Source organism: Balaenoptera musculus, chromosome 12, assembly GCF_009873245.2.
Source record: "Balaenoptera musculus isolate JJ_BM4_2016_0621 chromosome 12, mBalMus1.pri.v3, whole genome shotgun sequence".
Lineage (NCBI taxonomy): Eukaryota > Metazoa > Chordata > Mammalia > Artiodactyla > Balaenopteridae > Balaenoptera > Balaenoptera musculus.
Genome location: NC_045796.1, coordinates 29,341,246 through 29,364,183, shown reverse-complemented (window position 1 = coordinate 29,364,183; position 22,938 = coordinate 29,341,246). Strand labels below are relative to the sequence as shown.

Below are 22,938 nucleotides of genomic sequence, written 5' to 3'. Positions count from 1 at the left end.
GACAGTGGTTAGAAGTTTTGTACAAAATAATGATATTGGATTTGCAGCTAAAAGGGTTTGGGTCTAGTTGGAAGCTGGCTGGGCAATGAACTGAGTGCATTTGTGCTTACAGATTACTTCTCTACAAAAATAGCTGGCAGCAAAGAGGTGTGGTCTTGCCTGAGTTCAGCCTCACATCAGTGAAAGTGTCTAGCAAAAACAGGGAACGAGGGGAGCTAGTGAAAAAAAGATATGTGCTCTTGGGGGGTATCATAGCATGTTTACTTGAGCTCTTTCTTTAATCCAATAAAAGTGTTGGCAAAGTGTTTGGTATTTGAGGCATAGAGGTGGGAGTTCTGTCACGATGTAACTAAAGATGGTGGGAAAACCAGTTTGAATAAAATGAGTTCCAACTTGAACCTTTGCCTGTGCCTGGAACTAAAACCAAGTCAGCCCACTGTTAAGTGTCAAAAACGTTGCGTCATTAGCCTCCTTTTTGTTTCATCTGTTTCAGAATATCTGTATGTGTCTACTTTTTTTATATTCTTAAAAAAATAGACTGGCTTGTGGCACTCAGAATGCAATGCTTAGCTTACTACATCCTCCTGAACTTTAAAAGGATAAATATTTTTTAAAATTCTTATCAAAATATATTGATGAATTTGGATGTTTTTATTTGATTCCCAATGTTCTTCTTAGAAGAAGAACCTTCTTTGGTTGTTCATATAGATTCTGGAAACAGTTAACTGCTATGAAACCTGCTTTGGTAGGTGTCATTTTAGAGAACATTGGGAAATGGAGGGGTGAAACATATTTAGTACTAGTCCCAAAGCCACTGAGTATCCACAAATTTTTCAGCACCACAAAGTGAAGTTTTTCAGTTCATCTCATTTTGTCTCCCTCTTCACTTTTTCACATGAGAACATAGCTTTTTGAATTTTTGCATTCCCTTTAGACCACTTTGGAGAGGCAAGCTACCTCAGAGAAAATCTGTCACAATCTCAGATAATTACCACTATAAAAACCCTTATCAGAATGAGTAGAGAGAACTGAACTGTGTGAGAGAGAACCTCAAGGGGAAAAATGATTAATTCGTGTCAAAAACAGGACTAAAGTTATTGAAATAGATCTCTGGATATGTTAAGTAGCCTTCCATTAATCAACTTGATGAATCCCTTCTAAGAATATACTGTCCATTAAGAGAATGACTACATCTGAATAGAGAAGGTATAAGGGATTTAGGGAGTCAGAGGTGCTTATTGCATTTTATAGAAATAGGATCATTTATGGCCAATTTTACTCTAACAAATTAAGATACACTGAAACTTCATGTCCCTCTCCACCACACCCTAGGGCACACACACACACCCCTCCACACACCCATACACACACATCCCATTTTTTCAATCTTCCTTGGCGAAAAGAGCTGAGCTCACTGTTTGTGAAACCTTGCCTCACTGCCACAGTCAGACTTTGTAACTCCCTCCTCTGTGCTTCCTTAGTTCTTCAGACATACCTCTAACATGGAACTTACATTTTTAAATTATAATTATCAATTTATATTTCTGTCCACCTTCACTTCCAACTAGACTATGAAACTAAGGATCATATCTTATTCAAACTTGTCCTCAATGCTGAACACAATGCTTGGTACATAGTAAGTGCTCAGTAAAAACTTACTGGATGTACAGGTAAATGAATGAATTAGTAGAATTCCTGTAAGTCTGCATAGTCATACACAGGTTCTTGTGAAAATCTTTCAACTGCCCAGACTGACCTCTGCACAGAGGATACTGCTCTGTACCTCTAGTATGTGTCATTAAACACAACCCCATTTGATATTACCTGGGCTTAAAGAAACTTCATTTAGAGCAGGGGTGAATGGATTGGTTTTCCCTGGCTACCTCAAAGAGTCAATAGCTTCCAGATGACATATATAACAATCTTTACATTTCACTCATTGCAGGAGAATTCTTTACCTTCAAAAATGAGACCTAAATATTATTAATTGTTTTTAATACCTGAGAAAATTAAGACTCAGAGAAGTGAAATATTTTACAAATAATACAGTTAGTAAGGATAAAGATGTTATTAGAACTCAGACCTCTGGCTCCAAATCTCATCATCTTTCTTCTACAATGCCCTACCTGATCTCAGAGTTTTGTGAGTAAACAAGAAAACCACAGATGTATTTCAAACTTCTAAGTTAAGATTGTGACAAACATTGTCCAAGTGGTTCTCTGAACAGGTAGACTCAGTTATATTCAGGAAAGTATTTTAGAAATAACACAAACTGTGTGTGTATACAGTCCTATATCTTTCTGGAAACAACAACAATAAAAATGATCTATCCATTCTGGCTTCATTAGGAAGGATACTGGAAAGTCTACTTGTTATAAAATTATATTGCATCCATACCTAGAATTTTACTGTGTGGAATTCTCTTCCCTATACTTCCAGAAAAATATAACAGAACTTTAAAAGATCCAAATCACAAAAGTGGGCAAGAGGATGATTAGTTTCTACAGATATAACTAGGGGCTTATTTCCCTAATTCCTTCATATTAGAGGTAATTCTTGAAGCTGATTAGAATTGAAATAAGATTCTACTTTACATAATAATAAGAATTTGGAATATATTAGCCTAGAATAATAGGTAAATAAGACATATAAAAGATATATACAGAATATTCTATCCAAAAGCTGAAGAATATACATTCTTTTTAAGCACATATGGAACATTCTCCAGAATACATTACAAGTTAGGCCACAAAACTAGTCTCAATAAACTTAAGAAGACTGAAATCATATCAAGCATCTTCTGCAACCACAAATGAAAATAGAAGTTAACTGAAAAAAAAAAAATTGGAAAAAACACACAGACACATGGAGATGAAACAACATGCTGCTAAACAACCAATGGGCCAATGAAGAAATCAAAGAGGAAATTTTAAAATACCTGGAAACAAATGAAAACAGAAACATAACTTTCCAAAATCTCTGGGCCACAGCAAAAACCGTTCTAAGAGGAAAGTTCATAGTGATACAGCTCTACCTCAAGAAACAAGAAAAACCTCAAATAAACAATGTAACTTTACACCTAAAGGAACTAGAAAAAGAGGGACAAACAAAGCCCAAAGGTGGTAGAAGGAAGGAAATAATAAAAATCGGAATAGAAATAAATGAAATAGAAACAAAAGAAAAAAGAAAAATAAAAGAAAAGATCAATGAAACAATGAGCTGGTTCTTTGAAAAGATATTGATAAAGCTTTGGCCAGACTCATCAAGAAAAAGAGAGGGCACAAATAAATAAAATCCGAAATGGAAGGGAAGTTACAACTGATACCACAGAAGTACAATCATAAGAGACTACTACAAACATATACCAACAAATTGAACAACCTAGAAGAAATGGATACACTCCTGGAAATATACAGTCTTCCAAAACTGAATCAGGAAGAAACAGAAAATCTGAACAGATTGATTACTAGTAATAAATCAATAATCAAAAAACTGCCAACAAACAAAAGTTCAGGACCAGATGGCTTCACAGGTGAATTCTACCAAACATGTAAAGAGATAATACCTATCTTTCTCAAACTGCTCCAAAAATTGAAAAGGAAGGAATGCTTCCAAGCTCATTCTATCAGGTTAGCATGACCCTAATACCAAGACCAGGCAAAGACACAACAACAAAAAAAAAAAGAAAGAAAAAAGAGAGAGAGAGAAAATTATAGGCCAATATCCCTGATGAACATAAATCTTCAACAAAATATTACAAACCAAATTCAACAGCACATTAAAAGTTTCATACATCATGATTAAGTAGAATTTATTCCAGGAATGCAAGAATGGCTCAACATCTGCAAATCAATCAATGTGATATACCACATTAACAACAAGAAGGCTAAAAATTATATGATCGTCTCCATAGATGCAGAAAAAGTATTTGACAAAATTCAGCATCTATTTATGATTAAAAACTCTCAAAAAAGTAGGTATAGAGGGAACATATACCTCAACATAGAAAAGGCCATATATGACAAACACACAGCTAACATCATACTCAATGGTAAAAAGCTGAAAGCTTTTCCTCTAAGGTCAAGAACAAGACAAGGATGCTTGTCTTTTATTCAGCATAATCTTGGAAGTCCTACCCACAGCAATCAGGAAAGAAAAAAAAGAAAGAAATAAATGAAAGAAATCCACATTGGAAAGGAAGAAGTAAAACTGTCACTGTTTGCAGATGACATGATTCTATGTATAGAAAACCCTAAAGATTCCACCAAAAACTATTAGAACTAATAAGTGAATTCAGTAAAATTGCAGTATACAAAGTTAATGTATAGAAATCTGTTGCATTTCTATACACTACTAATGAATTATCAAAAAGAAAAACTTGGAAAACAATACCACTTACAATTGCATCAAAAAGAATAAAATACTTAGGAATAAACTTAACCACAGAGGTGAAAGACTTGTGCTCTGAAAACTATAAGACACTGATGAAAGAAATTGAAGATGACACAAATAAATGGAAAGATACACTGTGCTCATGGACTGTAGGAAATGATATTGTTAAATCGTCCATACTATCCAAAGCCATCTATAGATTTCATGCAATCCCTATTAAAATACCAATGGTGTTTTTCACAGAACTAGAATAAATAATGCTAAAATTTTTATGGATACACAAAAGACCTTGAATAGCCAAAGCAATCTTGAGAAAGAGAACAAAGCTGGAGGTATCAGGCTCCCTGGTTTCAAACTATGCTATAAAACTATACTGATCCAAACAGCATAGAATTGGCACAAAAACAGACACATAGATCAATGGAACAGAATAAAGAACCCAGAAATAAACCCAGGTTTAGATGGTCAATTAATCTATGACAAAGGAGCAAGAATACACAGTGGGGAAAAGACAGCCTCAAGAATGAAACTAGACCACTTTCTTACACCATGTACAAAAGCAAACTCAAAATAAATTAAAGGTTTTAATGTAAGACATGAAACCATAAAACTTCTAGAGGAAAATATAGACAGTAAACTCTTTGACATTGGTCTTAACAATAATTTTTTGGATTGGATCTATCTACTCAGGCAAGGAAAACAGAAGCAAAAATAAACAAATGGGTTTACACTAAACTAGAAATCTTTTGCACAGCAAAGGAAACCATCAACAAAATGAAAAGGCAACCTACTGAATTGGAGAAGATATTTGCAAATGATATGTTCACTAAGGGATTAATTTCCAAAATACAGAAATAACTCATACAACTCAATATCAAAAAAGCAAAAAATCTTATTAAAAATGGGCAGAGGACCAGGATAGACATTTTTCCAAAGAAGACATACAAATGGCCAACAGACACATGAAAAGATGCTCAACATCACTAATCATCAGGAAATGCAAATCAAAACCACAATGAGATATCACCTCACACCTGTCAGATGGCTATCATCAAAAAGACAGCAAATAACAGGTGTTGGTGAGAATGTGGAGAAAAGGGAAGTCTCGTGCACTGTTGGTGGGAATGTAAGTTTGTGCAGCCACTATGGAAGCCATATGGAGATTTCTCAAAAGATTAAAAATAGAACTACCATACAATCCAGTAACTCCACATGCGAATATTTAAGAAAACGAAAACATTAGATGCATACACCCTAATGTTCATTGCAGTATTATTTACAAAAGCCAAGAATGTAAAAGCAATCTAAGTGTCCATCAATAGATGAATGAATAAAGAATATGTGGTATATATGTGTGTGTGTGTATATATATACACACACACACACACACACACACACACACACACACAAAGGAATATTACTCAACAGTAAAAAAGAATTAAATCTTGCTATTTGCAACAACATGGTTGGACCTAGAGGGTATTATGATAAGTGAAATAAGTCAGAAAGAGAAAGACAAATACCACATGATTTCAATTACATGTGGAATCTAAATAAATACGTAAATAAACATAAAACAGAAACAGAGTCATAGATACAGAGAACAAACTAGTGGTTGCAGAGGTGGGGGGTAGGGAAGAGTGAAATAGGTGAAGGGGATTAAGAGGTATGAACTTCCAGACATTAGATTAACTTATAGATAAATAAAGTTGTTATCTCTGCACAATTGACTTTGAGGACTTATAACCCATTATACGCCATAAAAAAAAATTTCAAAGAATTGGGTCTTCCTCAGTTGTAGTAGTTTAATAAAAAGTGGGAGAGACAAGTCAGCAGTTTAATAAAAAGTGGGAGAGACAAGTCAGCAGCTCACAAACCTCTAGATATTCCTTAGAGTCTAAATCTCTCTTACATCTACCCAGTTCAGTACTCTAATTTGGAAAACTTTTAAATGTTTAAATGAATAGTAGCAGCTTTGTACTTTCTAAAATATCTGCAATGACATCTCATGTTTTATTTTATTTAGTTTGTTCATCTTCTAAAATAAGCACTGCGTACATACATATATTTGATTACAAATCATCCTATTATCCCAGAAGTCTGGAATAAGAATTATGCATATTATAGGTTTACTGTCTTGTGGCTATAGAGATTATACCCTGTACATGGGGAACAGATTTGGCTTCCAATAAACCAAATCTGTGATAGAGAACACTTTCTAACACAGTTCCATTGTATTCAGAAATCGAGATTACTAATAAAGACACCAGTAGAAACTATTCAACCTCCCATTCAAATATTTTCTAAATTATTGGTCTCTCTGTGAGAACATTTTTCTCTGGCATAAACAGTGGCCATGAATAGAATGAGTGTTTGAACAGTACAAAAGTACCAGGTTTCTTCCTGTTACCCAAGCAGCAATAAACACCAATGGTACAGCATCCAGCACAGAAGCCTTGGTCACACAATGGGGCTTACACACTAGGGACCAGTTCTCTGATAACATGAATGTCCCAGCTGGGGAGACACCAACAGCCAAAGTTAACAGTTGCAAAAGAGCCATTGAAAAAAAATGGAAGGGTTCCCTTTCCCTCCAAAGTCTTTGCAGAAAGCAACAGAACTACATCTGGGTGTCTGGGAATGAATAATGTTATTGTATTAAATTGCTGGGCACATGCTCTGTTACCCTTTCCCACCCCTATAACCTGTTCCCAGGGATGTTGCCCTATTGATTTATCATATCAGAGCCACCTGTATCTGTACGTCAGTGTCAATGATGGAAGAAAACAAGGAATGAGGTTAAAAAAAAAAACACAAGAACCTCTGATTTTCTTTGAAGTAATTTTGAAGAAGTTAAGGGCAGAAATGATAACTTAATCTTTAAAAAGCATTTAGATATATCTTTTTAAAATGTAATATATGTATAAGAAACTCCAGGGGGTAGCTGTCATGATTTTCTCCACTTTTCAAATGGGGAACTGAATGACAAAGAGGTTAAATGAAAGTTTTGTGACTGAGATGCTAGTTCAGATGTGTCTGGCTCCTGATTTTCTTCTGGGAATTAGGAAGATAATAACTAGAACACTGACTTTCACCCTTTTTTGGACTGCAATTCACAAGAAACTGTAATGATCCACTAAGTTGGTTTCGTTTTATAACTCTCAAATAGGTCTTGAATCACATTTGAAAAACACTTGACTACAACGTCTCCACCAAATGTCCTTGTGTGAACGCCCATATCATAGGAATCTAAATTCTTCTGTAACTGTCTATTTTATTTCTGAATATTTCTGTGTGTGGAAGTAGGTCTGTGTTTCTGCTATTTCTATGACAGTCTTCTAGATCCTGGGAATGATTATCAAATCTCTCATGAGTCATCTCTTCTCTAAATTGGATATTCCCACATTCTTTATTCTTTGTATGATATAGTTTCTATTCTGTCCACTCATCTTAGAATACACACCGTTTTAAGATATCCCAGCTATGTGATTGGGATTCCAATCCTTAGTCTTAAATATCAAACCTCGATTTTGCTGTCCAGAGCTATATTTCTATTTCCAGTTTAAAATCATGTTAACCTTTTTGGTGGCTACATTCATTCTGTGGTGCTTAATGAACTTATCAGCTACAACCAGGAAGTTCATTCGTTTATAACAATGAAACTTGCTGTAGCCTAATGCCAACCTGATAGAGTTATTTTCAATCATAAGTTAAATATTGACAGATTCCGAATATAGAACCTGTGCTACGTATAATTCACGATATGCAAAGGAAAATCACACCATTCACTTTAGTCGTTACCTTATTTTTGAGGTTAAATGATGCATATTACCTTGAAATGATAAGTCAAAATGTTGCCTGCTGTTTGCACTATTTTGTAGGTCAGCAATGTATTACTTCTTTTTTTATAAATATGCCTTCATTATGCTTTTGTGACTTGAATTTGGTTGGCTTTTTCCCCTTTAATCAAGAAGATTTTATTACTGACAATTTTATTAGTCAATTGTTTTCGTTTTGACATTGAAACATTGATTAGATACTTCATCTTAGGGATTGTGCTTTTGTTTATATATACACATGGTTAATTTACATGTTTTTTATTTCCCAAATCTTGTTGAGATTGCTTCCTGGCAGACCTTCCCTTTTCTAAAAATAGTATTCTTTTTTCTGTTTTCTGTATGATGCTGTTGGCAGTAAGGAAGGAAGCATAGATATATTCTAAAGATATAGGTTAGGAGTTTTGTGAAATCCTTTGATTTAAATCACAAAATTTCAGGATGAAATTTCTTAACATGGTACCAAAGGGTGCTGATGTGTGGACATTCCAGAAAGACCAAACTTGGTGGTACAAAAAAGGGAAGAACTGACCAAAGATATTGCAGAATGTGCTGCTTCAGAGAGTGAGTGTTTTTTTTCCCCTTGCAGGTGAGCAGCTATGTGACATGAATCCGAAAGAAGAGGGTAAGGAATTGGTACCTGGACCAGACTGGCATTTTTCAAACTCTGCTCTCTGAGCAGAGAATGCATGCTGGCGAGGAAGAGAAGCAGTCTAGCAGAGCCCCAGATTCTCAGCTCCCATGCCCAGCAAACATCCTCTTTCTTCACCCGAAGCAGCTTGCTTGTGTCTTTTTTTATATATTGTACCTCTGTATAAACTGTGTTTGCCTATGGCTAAGAAAAGTTTCCAAATCAGTGGACAAGATGCTCTTTAACTGCACTTCCGTTCTGATATTTATCCACCAGAATCGAAACAGTTTCTGTTTGGACACCATATTGTAATGGAGATATTAACCTACAAGGGCAGAAGGAAAGAGTCTGCAGAGATGACAGGTACTTTTACTTACCAATCTCCAAACGATTCTGGAAGAACAGCAAAAAAGTGAGTTTAGGAAAACTAACTCCACAAGAAATGAAGGAGGCTGAGTTTAGTAAGCTTAGTTGAAGGAAAATAATTCAGCAAACTGATGTACATCAGAATATACGCACATCAGCTGCCAGCTGACACTTCTGCTTCACTCATTTGATTCTCTGCCTCTTCAGTCTCCCAGGAGAATCTTCAATTCCACCTATACTCCTAGATCTTACTCGTAAATGACTCCTTTAGACCTAGGAAGTGAATTTCAGCTCTTATTTGCAGTCTCAGCTCCCCTATCTGCCAGGCTGACCTTGACCCGGGACACTGCTGACCGCTGGGCTCCTTCACAGCAGATCTCCCATCCTATAGGCACCTTTATATGGCTGGGTCCATTTGGAGTTACTCTCTCAAATTCCTGACAAGCCCTCCTTCTTCCTGAGACCTGGCTCTGTCTTTGTGACTGGGTTCCCAGAGGCCCATGACACCTGCTCCCTCACCAGGGAATGTCTGACCTGGCTGTGTCCACGGTGATTATGCCCAAGTTGCTCCTCCTTACCTGGCCACCCCCTTCCCTTGGGTGCAGGTAATGGCTCTCCTTCTGCCTGTTCTCTGATTCACTGAAGAATTCTGAAAAAGGCAGATAGAAGAAGAATTTAGTTGTTGTTTTGGCTTTTTATTCTGTTTTGTTTTATCTATCAGGAATGGTCAAAACAATGTCTCTGATTTGGGTTCTGTTGCAGACCAACTTTCTCTTTTTTTCACCTAGTTCTGTCTGTGTTTGGTTTTACTGCTTCTTCATCCCATGCCCTGATACAGATATACCAGATGAAAATAAAGTCTATCACATGTCACCCTTCCCATGCCGATCAGAGCCCAGGTCAGGCAGAGTCCCAGCAATTTACATATCAGCTCTTTTTTTTTTTTAATAGTATTTTTCTTTAAATTTATGTATTTATTTATTTATTTTTGGCTGTGTTGGGTCTTCGTTGCTGCACGCGGGCTTTCTCTAGTTGCAGCAAGTGGGGGCTACTCTTTGTTGCAGTGCATAGGCTTCTCATTGCAGTGGCTTCTCTTGTTGCAGCACGGGCTCTAGGCGTGCGGCTTCAGTAGTTGTGACACACGGGCTCAGTAGTTGTGGCTCGCGGGCTCTAGAGCACAAGCTCAGTAGTTGTGGAACATGGGCTTAGTTGCTCCGCAGCATGTGAGTTCTTCCTGGACCAGGGCTCGAACCTGTGTCCCCTGCATTGGCAGGTGGATTCTCAACCACTGTGCCACCAGGGAAGCTCTAGCCCTTTATTTTGTGGAAAGACTAAATTCCAGAAAGCTGAAGTTATTTTTTCAAGGAAACACCACTTATGTGTTAGAGTTCGGATTGGAACCGACATCTGAAACTTCAACGTCCATGACATTTCACTATGTATATCTCCAATTAAGAGCAATTCATCTCTCTTTAATTGGGAGATTGAGATTGACATGTATACACTGATGTGTATAAAATGGATGACTGATAAGAACCTGCTGTATAAAAAAATAAAATTAAATTAAAAAAAGAGCAATTCATCTCTCTATAAACTGTTTTTTAAAATATTGTATTGAAGTATAGTTGGTTTACAATGTTGTGTTAATTTCTGCTGTACTGCAAAGTGATTCAGTTATACATATATATATTCTTTTTTGTATTCTTTTCTGTTACGGTTTATCACAGGATACTGAATATAGTTCCCTGTGCTATTCAGTAGGACCTTGCTGTTTATCCATCCTATACATACTAGTTTGCATCTGCTATCTTTAAAGTGTTTAAAACTTGAAGCCATCAGTATTTTTAAGTGCTTTTATATTTTAGGGGGTCTAGTTCATGTGAAAACTAAAATTTTGGATGAGCCCCCCACCAAAATAAAATTGTGGGAAAGTAAAAGTACAATTTACAACCTTTAGAAGTGAAATCTCTCCCGAGTAGCTATGAAAAGGCTGCTTGGGCGGAGCAGCACCCCAGCAGCCCTCCACCCTCACACCACCGCTTCCTCTCCTACCACAAAGCAGCTCAGGTTACGAGTGGGAGTGATATCATGAGAGTGACAACTCTAAATTTGTGTTCATTTGTTTATTAAAAAAGAGAATTCCCAAATTTTCTTGGCACCCAGGTTACAGTTGATGGCAGCATGGGAGTTTGTCATGACATTGTGTTTGGCAGATTGGGAAATGCTGAGTCAGACAATTATTCAAGGTTCCATTTTGAGCCTCACTTGTGTACCTGGCATTACTCTGTGTTCAGCTTTTAGACCCAGGGTTGGTCCTGCCTTTAGATCCAGATAGCCAGGGTCCTTCCCCTTAGAGACACCCTCCTCCCACCTCATCCCTCCCCGTGAGGTAAAGGGAACATGTCTGCCCTGGTCCCACCTCCAAACCAGACCATGCTCCAATTACTTGGGACTCAGAATTCCCTGCCCTAATGACCTGACCCTCCTCCCAGAGATGCTGCAGCCTCTCCCAGGTCTGTCTTCCATAGAATGGAAGCCACTCTGGAAATTCTGGCTCTTAGGTCCAAAGGACAGCCAAGGAGTGACTGCCGAGTGAGAGGGAGGAGGAGGAATTTTGCACAGAGTTTGGATGTACTCTCATAAAGAATGAGGGAACTGGTGGTAAGAAGAGAAGGGCAGAGGGTCAGGCTGGGACCATGCCTCTATTCCTATGGTTGCCTTAACCCTGGGCTGCCAAGAATTCAAGGATGATAAAGATTTTTGCTCTCAAGGAGTTTTCAGTCTGGTCAGAAAGACGGATACATAAATCAATAATATTAGTCCAACATGGTGAACATAATATTTAGGATTCTTTGAGATACCAGAGGAGGGTCACTTAGGCCAGCCTGGCATGAAGATGTAGGGATTAACTGGGAAGGATGAATCTTGAAGGATGAATAAGGTAAACTAGAAAAGAGGGAATGAGGGTGAGGGGGACAGGGGGATTGCAGAGGTTTCGAGAAAGAACACTACTAGGAAAGGTACTGAGACATGAAACAGGAAACTTTCTTACCCTGCAAGGCTGGGCTAAAGGCCCTCCATCTCTGCTGCCATACGTCAAAAAAAGTTCTGCACACACATCTGGGAAAGAGTAGCAGCTGAATACAAGTGTGTTTAATTGACACAGTTGTGGTGTAGGAGAGGGACCTTCAAATTTCTTAGTGTTCTTGGAGCAAAGGTCCTAGATGGAAAGAGTAACATGAAGAGGGGTAGAGATGTCAGCACATCTTGGTAAAGGTGGTTTTCAACACCGTGGAGATTAACCTTATTTTAGAAGTGAGAGCTTTAAACACAAGACTGACATGGTTAGACTTCATTTTAGTTAGCAGTGTGAAGCACTGCTAACTAAAATGAAGTGCTCATTCGAAAAGCACTCAAGACTAAAGACACAAAAAACCAGTCAGTGGGCAGTTATTATAGTCCAGGAGAGAGATGATACGGGCCTGAGCTACACTAAATTGAAATCTCAACATATACATATCCGTATCCCTTGCTTGCCACACAGTAGGTGTTCAATAATTAATTTTTGAATGAATGAATAAAGTCAGTAACAATAGGAATGGAGGGAGGGAGGATATATTTAGAAAACATGGAAATCATAGGGATCAAATGGGGACTGACAGGGTCAGAGGTCAAGGATACCTCCGGGATGTCATGTTGAGTGTTGGGCAGGTGATGCCAATGACTACGAAGGGATGTCTTCTGAGGGTGAGATGATGAAGCCAATTTGGGACAAGTTCAGCTCTAGGTGAGTGAGGGTCAGCCCAGTAGAGATAACTCAGAGAAAATAAATATAAACCTAAAAAAGTGGTTATAAATGATATTTTGTATCAGAATGTCTGGACATTTGTTAAAGTACAGATTCCTGAGTCTCATCCCCAGATATTCTAATTGATGAAATATGGGATGAGAGCTGAGAATCTGCATTTTGAATATACATCCCAGGTGATACTGGTGCAGGCTATTAAGACTTTCTTATTTTAGGGAATTTGTTTAGATCTAGAGTTTTGGTTACTGGTTAGAGATAGAGATTTGGGAATCAATGACATAAAGATAATAACAACCAACACCGACTATTTGCAACGTGACAGACTGTTCTAAGCACTTGATAATATTAACACATACAAACATCACTCTTCTATCAAGTAGGTATTGTTATTCCCTGCATTTTGCAGATTGAAAAACTGAGACTCAAATAGGTTTGTGAGTGTGAGAGATGAGATTTGAATTTAGGCAGCCTAAATTCATGGCCAGAGTATGTGTTCTTAACCATTATGCTATTCTAGCTCTCAGATTACTATAATACTTGTTGAGACTAATTAATAGTGACAAAGGGAGTGAGATTACTTAAGAAGGTGTCACATATATGGGCCAAATACTAAATCCTGGAGAATCCCAAATATGAGTGGCAGATTAAGGTAACGGATTAGAAGATGTTGAAAAATATTTGAACCCATACTGGGTTCTTTAAAGAGTACTAGATTTCCTAACACAGAGAGTAGAAGTGCAGAGAAGCTCTTAATAAATATTTTTGGTAATAATATTGAGGATGAAAACTTGTGTCCTCAGGTATCCTGATGGACTTCTTCACTAAGTCATCATTTAATGCCATACTGTGATGTTTCTTCGTAATATTTTCAACTACACTGGATTTTTTACACTGCTGAAAATGGGAGAAATAATCTAGAGACAAGATAATCTACATTATTGTTTTAATAAACAAAACATATTTTACAAGTAAATGTTAAATAATGGATACTAACATGAAGAACTGATTTTATTGCTATTGAGCCATCTATTTCTAATGAAAATAAGCATCAGAATGGAAATTTAAATTCTGGTCTTTTTTGCACAACTCATCCTCAATGTTCAAACTGACTTTAAATTTGAAAATGAAAATGGTTTTCTCAATATTTGCAAATGTTTGGAACTTACTAATTCTTGGTGTCCATAATCCTTGTATAATCATAAGAACACATTTTTAACCCCTTGAATTTCCTTTCATTTGCTAGTGAGCAGAGTCTAGCAGTGCTGACAGAATTTTGTAGATTTATATGTTAGGAGATATAAAATAAAGGACTTCAGTTTAGCCTATAGAACAATTTTCTGGCAACAATTTAGTCAATTATTGAAATGAATTTTGAAGACTGTGAAATCATTTGCTCTAATTGCATATTCCTTGGCTTTCTAAACTGTTTGTTCTTGTTTGAAAAAATTTTCTTTCGCCTTCTGGGTTCATGAATCCTTAGGTGTGCTAAAAGTTTGAAGAAACAATCAACTTCTTTTCCATTATCCTGTCTCTACTCAGTCACAGGATAGCCTTGACCAATTTGTTTAGTGTAAAAAGAATCTCTTTTCCTTAGAAGGAGGTCCACCCCAAAAGGATATCCCTTATTATAACTTTGCTGAACACTTTTAAACAAAGAAACAAGAAAATACTTAGAGTAAGCATCTGTATCAGAACTTCGACATAGCAAACACAACATTTGTATAAAAGCCTGTTCTAGTGTCTGCTTTTGTCTATTGTGACTTATCTCCACCTGCTTCTGCTAGAGGACAGACAAGTGATGAATAGATGTTTTGACACAGCACACGTATGGAAAGATAGGTGAATGTTTTTAAAAAAGATTTTTAACATGACCTGTCACTAAATCAGAAGATTTGGGGTAGGAGAAAAAAGAATGTAGAAATGATATTAATACAGTGAGGAGCAAGACCCTCATTTCATCATGAAGATGAATATAGATCTGCAGCAATTTGCAAATAACACATAATTAGGGGTAGTTTTGTAATGCAAAAATAAACCCTCTAATTATACATAAAACTTTTGCAGATAATGATAGTGATCTACTAGGAATATATTAAGGGATTGAGATCATTTTTTTCCCTCTCATTCAAGCATTGAGGTTTTCTGCATTGACCTATAGAAATGGCATTAATAGGAGACACTGGAGAGAGACTGGATTGTTGCAGGGGTTTGATTTACACATTCACCAGAAGTTTCCTTATCAGGAACACTTTAGAATATGACCATTCTCAAATCCTCAGCATACCCACTATCTAGTCGAAAAAGGGGAGAAATGAAAAGCTCACTCATTTGGATCTGTTTTGTAAGACCCAGTCAAAGGTTTTAGAACTTTGGACATTTATCAGAAAACTTTTTTCACTCTCATTTCCATCACTTCTCTTCTCCTACCTCTCTTCTCTCTTCTTCTTCTTTTTTTTTTCTTTTTGTCCTTCTTACTAGTTTATTCCTTGACCTTACACAAAATCCATCAGCTTTTTTCCCCCTAGGTAAGTCATGAAAGGTAGAAATATCTGGAAAGTACTCCAAGTTCTTTGGAAAACAAATTTATCTTGAGAACTCAAAATATTCCTTTCTTTCATTAACTATCATATTACTCCCTGACAGCAAATTATTCCTGTATTCAAAATGAAAAAGCAAATTTATGTAATGGCTTTGGGCGAGGATATATTTTAGTTGTAGGCTCGAGCTTTGAGGAATTCTGACATTTGATGTCTGTGTAGAGAAAGATCAGCCTGAAAAAGGAAAATGGAGAAGTGATCAAATATGTTAGAAAAAAACCCAAGTACTTGTGATGTAGTGAAGATTAAGGACATAGGGTATTTCAAAAGGAATGAGTATCCAAAAGTGAATGCTACAGAAAAGACAAGAAAGACTAGAACTGAAAAATGACCACAGGATTTCTTGATGATGAGATCTTAATAATCTTGATGAGTGGAATTTGGTGGAAGGAAGAGGGTAAAAGTCAGCTTGGAGTGGATAATGAATGAAAAAATTAAGACATGGAGATAAGTAAAGATTTTTTTTTTGAGAAGTTTGAAAGAAAAGCAGGATGATGAGAGTAAGTAGAACTGAGAGAGAGGTTTTATTCATCCATCCACTCATTCATTCATTCATTTATTGATTAGATACAGTTATAGGAGGGCGGTTGTCTTTTCTGTTTCCTTTTTTTAGAGGAGAAAGCCTTTTTGTTGAAGGAAAGAAAGGTTGAAAATCAATGCATGCGCAGAGAAATTGGCCTTTCATAGAAAGGGTTGTGTCTTTTCTCAACAGGAAAAACAGAGGTGATGCATACAGATGTAATTGGATTGGTGGTTTGGTAGGGAGACATTCAGGGAATTCCTATCTGGTGTTCTGTTTTTCTTGAATGTCTTACTTTGATAATTCCAACTTCGGAAAATAACAAGATTGTAAGAATCATCTTTGATAGCCACAGATAAAGAAATATTTTCTGTACCAAAAAGAGAGCAAAATTTTGCAAAAAGGCAGGGGGCTTTGTTGCAGTCCTTTATATAAAAATTCTTACAGTAGTATTAAAATGAAGGCATGCTGGGTTTTACAGCTGACACTTAACTAATTGTCTTAATTGAAAAGAAGAAGGTTACCTAAAATTAGAACTGTTCTGGAGAATCAGAATGTGTGCAGACCCTTCTTTGAAAGTGACACAAAATCCAGCTAAAATGGCTTAGGAGAAAAGATACTGTTATTATTACTGTGATTTTCAGGATTAGAGGACGGTTTCAGCATGTCTGCATTCAGGCCCAAAATGATACCATAGAAACCTCAGCTCTGCCTTCAGCTGTATTACTGTAGTCTCAGCTAAATTACAAAATAGCAGCAGTGGAATCTTTTGCTTTATCCTCTTAGATCCATTCAGTGAAGAAGGTCTAGGACACCTTTCCCAGAAGACCTAGAAAAATCTCATTGGCTTTAACTGGGTTATGTGCCAATCCCTGAAATAAAAACTGAGTTCAGGGAGGTTGAGATGCATGGACTGGTTTAGGCTTGTCGTCACTGTTTAAGGGGAGTGTGGAGTCACATGGCCTACGGTGGGAATAGTTAGATCCTCAAATAGTCAAGGAAGTTCAAATTCTGGTTATTCAAAATACAATCAAAATAATTAACAATTTCATTTTTCTATCCTGTATATAACCTTTCAGGATAACAGAAAATTGACATGACAAATCACTGATTTGAGTTTTTCTTCTGCTTCCTTTTATTATAAACTTGTGCTAAAGGTGCCGGAACCCAACAAAATAACCAGAAGGAAGATGGTAGCTGGATGAGTTCTGAATCATGGTGAATGGGTTGTGTTAGTAACTAACAAGTTAGAAAAGAAAATAATTTTCAGGGGGAAAAAGATTGAAAGTGTTTCTTTTTATTTAATCTCAAACATGTAGACTTCATTATGATTAAAAATGTGAAAAGATGCAATTTCAATGTTATTAAATATAACTCTATTAGCATATATTTATCTGGGTATTATCCTGATATGGTACCTTCCTAAAATTAGTTTTTATCAACCACACTCATTAAGCATATTTTGGTATATGACATGATTTTGTTTACACTTGGAAATATACAAAGCAAGCCCTCTATCCAGTAAAGCTTATGTCTAGCTCAGTGTAACAATATGAAGACTTTAGCAGTATCAGCTCTAGTACATTATGAGTTCCTCAAGAGCCCCAATTAAACATTATTCATTTCTGTGTTTCTTAGCCTAGCTCTAGGCTTAGGCTGTAGCAGGCATCAATAAAGGTATGTTGGTTTGATATTTTAGCAGGCTTTCCCTGAAGGATTCACAAGCATAATCACTACACTGGGTTAGGCTTTTAAAACAACATTTTGGTTGAAATCTTGGAGATGGGGTACAATGCCCTTTCCTGTCTTTCTCCCTACTGTTACTTGTGTACATGTATCTCCCTCTCCTGAACTGTACGCTTCTTTCAGAGCAGAAACCATTTCTTAAATTATAAATTCATTGGCTCATTTACTTATCCATAAATATTCATAAATATCCACTACATGTTAGGATCTTTACGTTTGAAAATAAATCAGATACAACCCCATGAGAACACAGGCTAATAAGTTTTAATTTTGCTTGCTGTTGCTTCTTCCTTTCTCTGCTGCAATACCCACGAAGGATATGGCACATAGTAGAAGTTTTAGAAATGCTTTCTTAACTGATTGATTCAGGAGAGTTGTACCAAATGTAACCTATATCTGTAGCTACTAAATCAAATCACAAAGTATATTATTAAAGAAAGTATATTTTTCTTACATTCTCTTCAATTAACAGTTAAATAATAACCATCATTTATTCAAAATCTATCATGCAAGAACCTTGCATACATTATTTTTTAAAACATTACAACAATAGTCTAAAGTTTTTTATTTTATGCAGGAGAACATCAAGACTGGAAGAAGCTAGAAAAATCTTACACATTAAGTAGGAGAGCTAGGATTTGAACCCTGGTCTGTCTGGAAATGAAGCCCATAGTTGTACTCATTGCCACATACTAGTTTTAACACTCTCTTGAAATACCTGCCTCCTCAGTCCCTAAGTTCCAATATGCAGATTTCAGCAGCTCCTTTCCCTCTCATTGCCCCCAATGTACTTTAACTTTTGATAATAGAGACCTAACACTTCAAGGAGCTCAATATAAATTTGTGTTTGATAATGTTAATAACCATTGATCCTTTGCTGTAAAGACTGCACATTCATCTCTCTTTTTAATAGACGGGTCATTCAGCCACCATTTTATAAATTCTCTGTTGCACTTCTACCTGTCTGAGCTCAGTGGGAAAAGAACAAGTGCTTTAAGTACTCTAAGAGAAGACCTCTCTAGGCTTACAGTTTCCAGACCTTGGACAGGTAATCAGCCAGTGGACAGAAACAGTCACATGATGACCTCCTGCTCAGATGTGAATCCCATTCTTGTGCCAAATAGGCTCTTTGAACTCTGAATGTTCCGATTCTTCTCACTCTTTAGAGGTTCAATGTGTGTAAACATCATCAAGAGAGCTTTGTTCTCATTGTTCTTTTACATACACAATACCTATATTTTGTTCTTGTTTATGAAACCTATTTCTGTTGCATGTTCTTACAACCACAATGAGTCCCTTTTCATTCTGAAGTATTATCTCCGTGCCATAGTGGGAGTAGATTCAACTGAAAACTGGGTTTATTGTAAACAGTATAAACATGGGTTCCCAAAGTCTGGTTGCTAAGCTAACTGGGTTTATTGTAAACAATATAAACATGTGTTCCCAAAGTCTGGTTGCTAAGCTATCAGCACAAAGAAAAATACCCACATTGGGTTTATCACCAAAGATAATAAGGGACCAAGGTGATGGAAAAAAAATTAATTGCCAGTGGTTCCATTAAGAGGTGGTCTCTGAGGTCAATGTCAATAAGCGTCTTCATCATTGTCTTTAATAAAGGTTAAAGTTTGCCAGTCCAGATGTGGGAACAAACAAAAGAATGTATACGCTGGAACAATACTCTGCAGAGACAAGACAGCGCCAGAAAGACAAAGCCTGTTCAGCTGTTTCCTGACAGCCCTGCCCAGCACACTTCCACCTCAGGCTAACAACCGAGTTTCTAAAGAATAATTATATCAAGTGATGTCATGATGGATGGCCTCTTTCCAATGGCTTCATGGCTTATCTTTTGGGACAGAGAGTTAGGGGAGATAGCAGGCTGTGAACTGTTGTCACAGTTAGATGGGGATGGGGGTGGCAGATGACAGGTCAATGTTTGCTGTTCTAACTCACATAGGAGTGCAGGGCCTGAGTTCCACCCTCTAAAATTAACCCTGCATTGATGCCACTCCTTTAATAAAATAAATCTCAATATATGATCAACTTTATTTATGTATATAAATTTTATACAATTGTTTTGTAACACCAGTTGACGTTCACAGCGCTTTACATATATTTACTAATTTAATTATTCTTGCAACCTGACATTGTAAGTAGTAATGTTTCCATTTTATAGGTGAGGAAACTGAGCACAGGAGGTGAAGTGACATGCACAGGTCACGTGGTAGGCGAATAAAGCCAGGACTCAAACCTGACCCCAGAGACTGCCCTTCACTACTCATAATACTGCCTTTATGATGATTTAAAAATTATTATTATTTCTGGTTTTGGTCCTGGAAAAGGGAGGCTTGGACCATGGTTCTGCAGAGAACAAATCGGATTTGCATTCTTATAAAGTGAAGAGAGCATCTTTCCAGAGATGGATTCCCTGATTCCAGAAAAAGCAAAGAACCCTGAGTGGCCAACTAGAGAAATTTGTGGTTAATGGATACATTTACTACTTCCAGCTTACTTAGCAAAGTTCACCAGGCGGCCTTTGAAAGATACACAAAATACTGTTAGATCTTGCCAGAGGTGACTTTATCAGACAGCCAGTTGAGGCCTATAAAATGTTGTTAGCCATTTCTTTCCTGTCAAGGAGGAAAATCAAGACAGCTACATTAAAAAAAAACCTTATTATTATTATTTCTAATAATTTTTTAGGCAAAGCTTACAAAAACAGATCATCACATATTTCTTAACAAAAATTCAGTCATAATCTTTCATTATAGGATGCCATAAACTTGATAATTCTGTTTGTATATTTATATCACATGTAATTAATGCTTTAAATCATAAATGAAGTAGCTTATTCTTTAAATCATAGCAAAAGAATTCATCTTCTATTCTTAGTGCATACTTAAACTTGAGTGTACACACCACTGTGAATGTGTAGCCAACTCACAGGAAGTACAAGATATATCTCTAGGGATTATCTACTTTTATATACAGATTTGGAGGACATTATTGATATATTAACTCAAATGTGAACATCTGTTATAAGGCAAAAAGACAAATGAATAAGAAAAAATAGGAGACATCCAAGAAATATTGAGCTTATAGGAGCTTGCTTCAAGTTCTAGCTGAAGACTGGGAATTTCTGGGTTTGTGTTCATGACCTTCTGCCATTTGGAGCTACTTTGGTGGAAAATTCTACGAAGCACCAAAGAAGAAAACACAAGTGCCATTTGTGTGAAAGTAAAGCTTCACAAGACTTTTTAATCTTGTTTTCCACAGAAATATTCATAGCACTCTTCATTACTTTTATAATTTGAGGGCAATGGTCAGAAGAATTAAAAGGTGAAAATAAAAGAAGGAGCTCCTGATGTGAGAGCCAAAAATATGCATTTTATAAAAAGTTGGAACAGAAACAAACACACAACCTCGTGATTTGAAACAAATAAAAGAAAGTTGGTTATTCTTTCCATATTCTTTTTTTTTTTAATTTTTATTTATTTATATTTATTTTTGGCTCTGTTGGGTCTTCGTTTCTGTGCGGGGGCTTTCTCTAGTTGCGGCAAGCGGGGGCCACTCTTCATCGCGGTGCGCGGGCCTCTCACCGTCGCGGCCTCTCTTGTTGCGGAGCACAGGCTCCAGACGCGCAGGCTCAGTAGTTGTGGCTCACGGGCCTAGTCGCTCCGCGGCATGTGAGATCTTCCCAGACCAGGGCTCGAACCCGTGTCCCCTGCATTGGCAGGCAGATTCTCAACCGCTGCACCACCAGGGAAGCCCCCATATTCTTATAGGGGTAGAAATAGTGTAATCATCTCTTGGGGACCACAATGTTCACTGAAGCATGCCTGTAGATACAACATTATCTCGGGCACTGTGGGTAGCTTCCAAGGAAAGGAGAAGACATGCTTTTAACCCATTAGCATCTTCCAAGAAAATATATGTATATTTTTTTCTCACATACATACACACACACACACACACGTGTGTGTGTGTGTGTGTGTGTGTGTGTCTAAAAAAGGAGCTATAGGGTCTGGGTCTATTCATTTAGGACTTCAATGCCCAATATGTGTAACCCTCACCAATTCAAATAGGTAGGCTTATGCATGCCCCCTGTAAATAAAGTGTCTGTCAATCTTTGCGTAGCCAAGCAAGTACAGACTAAGACATTCTTTGGATGAAAGGAGTTGGAACTACTATTATAGGTCACAGGAATAACTCAAGTTCAATTTTCACAATCCCCGTGTAAGGGAACCATTGAATACATAATGAAAGTATTTAATACAAAGTGGCTGTTGAGGATAGAAAGCCCAGAGATAAACCCACGCACCACACCTATGGTCACCTAATCCATAACACAGGAGGCAAGGATATACAATGGAGAAAAGACAGGCTCTTCAATAAGTGGTGTTGGGAAAACTGGACAGCTGCATGTAAAAAAATGAAATTAGAACATTCTCTAACACTATACACAAAAATAAACTCAAAATGGATTAAAGACCTAAATGTAAGACTGGACACTATAAAACTCTTAGGGGAAAACATAGGCAGAACACTTTCTTGACATAAATCACAGCAAGATCTTTTTTGATCCACCTCTGAGGGTAATGAAAATAAAAACAAAAATAAACAAATAAGACCTAATTAAACTTAAAAGCTGTTGCACAGCAAAGGACACCATCAACAAAACGAAAAGAAAATCTACAGAATGGGAGAAAATATTTGCAAACGAAGCAACTGACAAGGCATTAATCTCCAAAATATACAAATAGCTCATGCAGCTCAATAGCAAAAAAAAAAAAAAAAACAACCCAATCAAAAAATGGGTGGAAGACCTAAATAGATATTTCTCCAAAGAAGACATACAGATGTCCAAGAGGCACATGAAAAGATGCTCAACATCACCAATTATTAGAGAAATGCAAGTCAGAACTACAATGAGGTATCACCTCACGCTGGTCAGAATGGCTATCATCAAAAAATCTACAAACAATAAATGCTGGAGAGGGTGTGGAGAATAGGGAACCCTCCTACACTGTTGGTGGAAATGTAAA

General features: G+C 36.8%; 1 long non-coding RNA gene across 2 annotated transcripts in view; it reads right to left on the bottom strand.

Annotated features, from left to right (window-relative positions):
- Positions 1-9,803: 9,803 nt before the first annotated feature.
- Positions 9,804-22,938, bottom strand: part of LOC118905393 — a 105,775-nt gene continuing 92,640 nt past the window's right edge. For both annotated transcript variants that reach the window (XR_005022215.1, XR_005022214.1), the window contains exon 3: positions 9,804-9,874. This is a non-coding gene — a long non-coding RNA (uncharacterized LOC118905393). The remainder of the gene's footprint in view (positions 9,875-22,938) is intronic.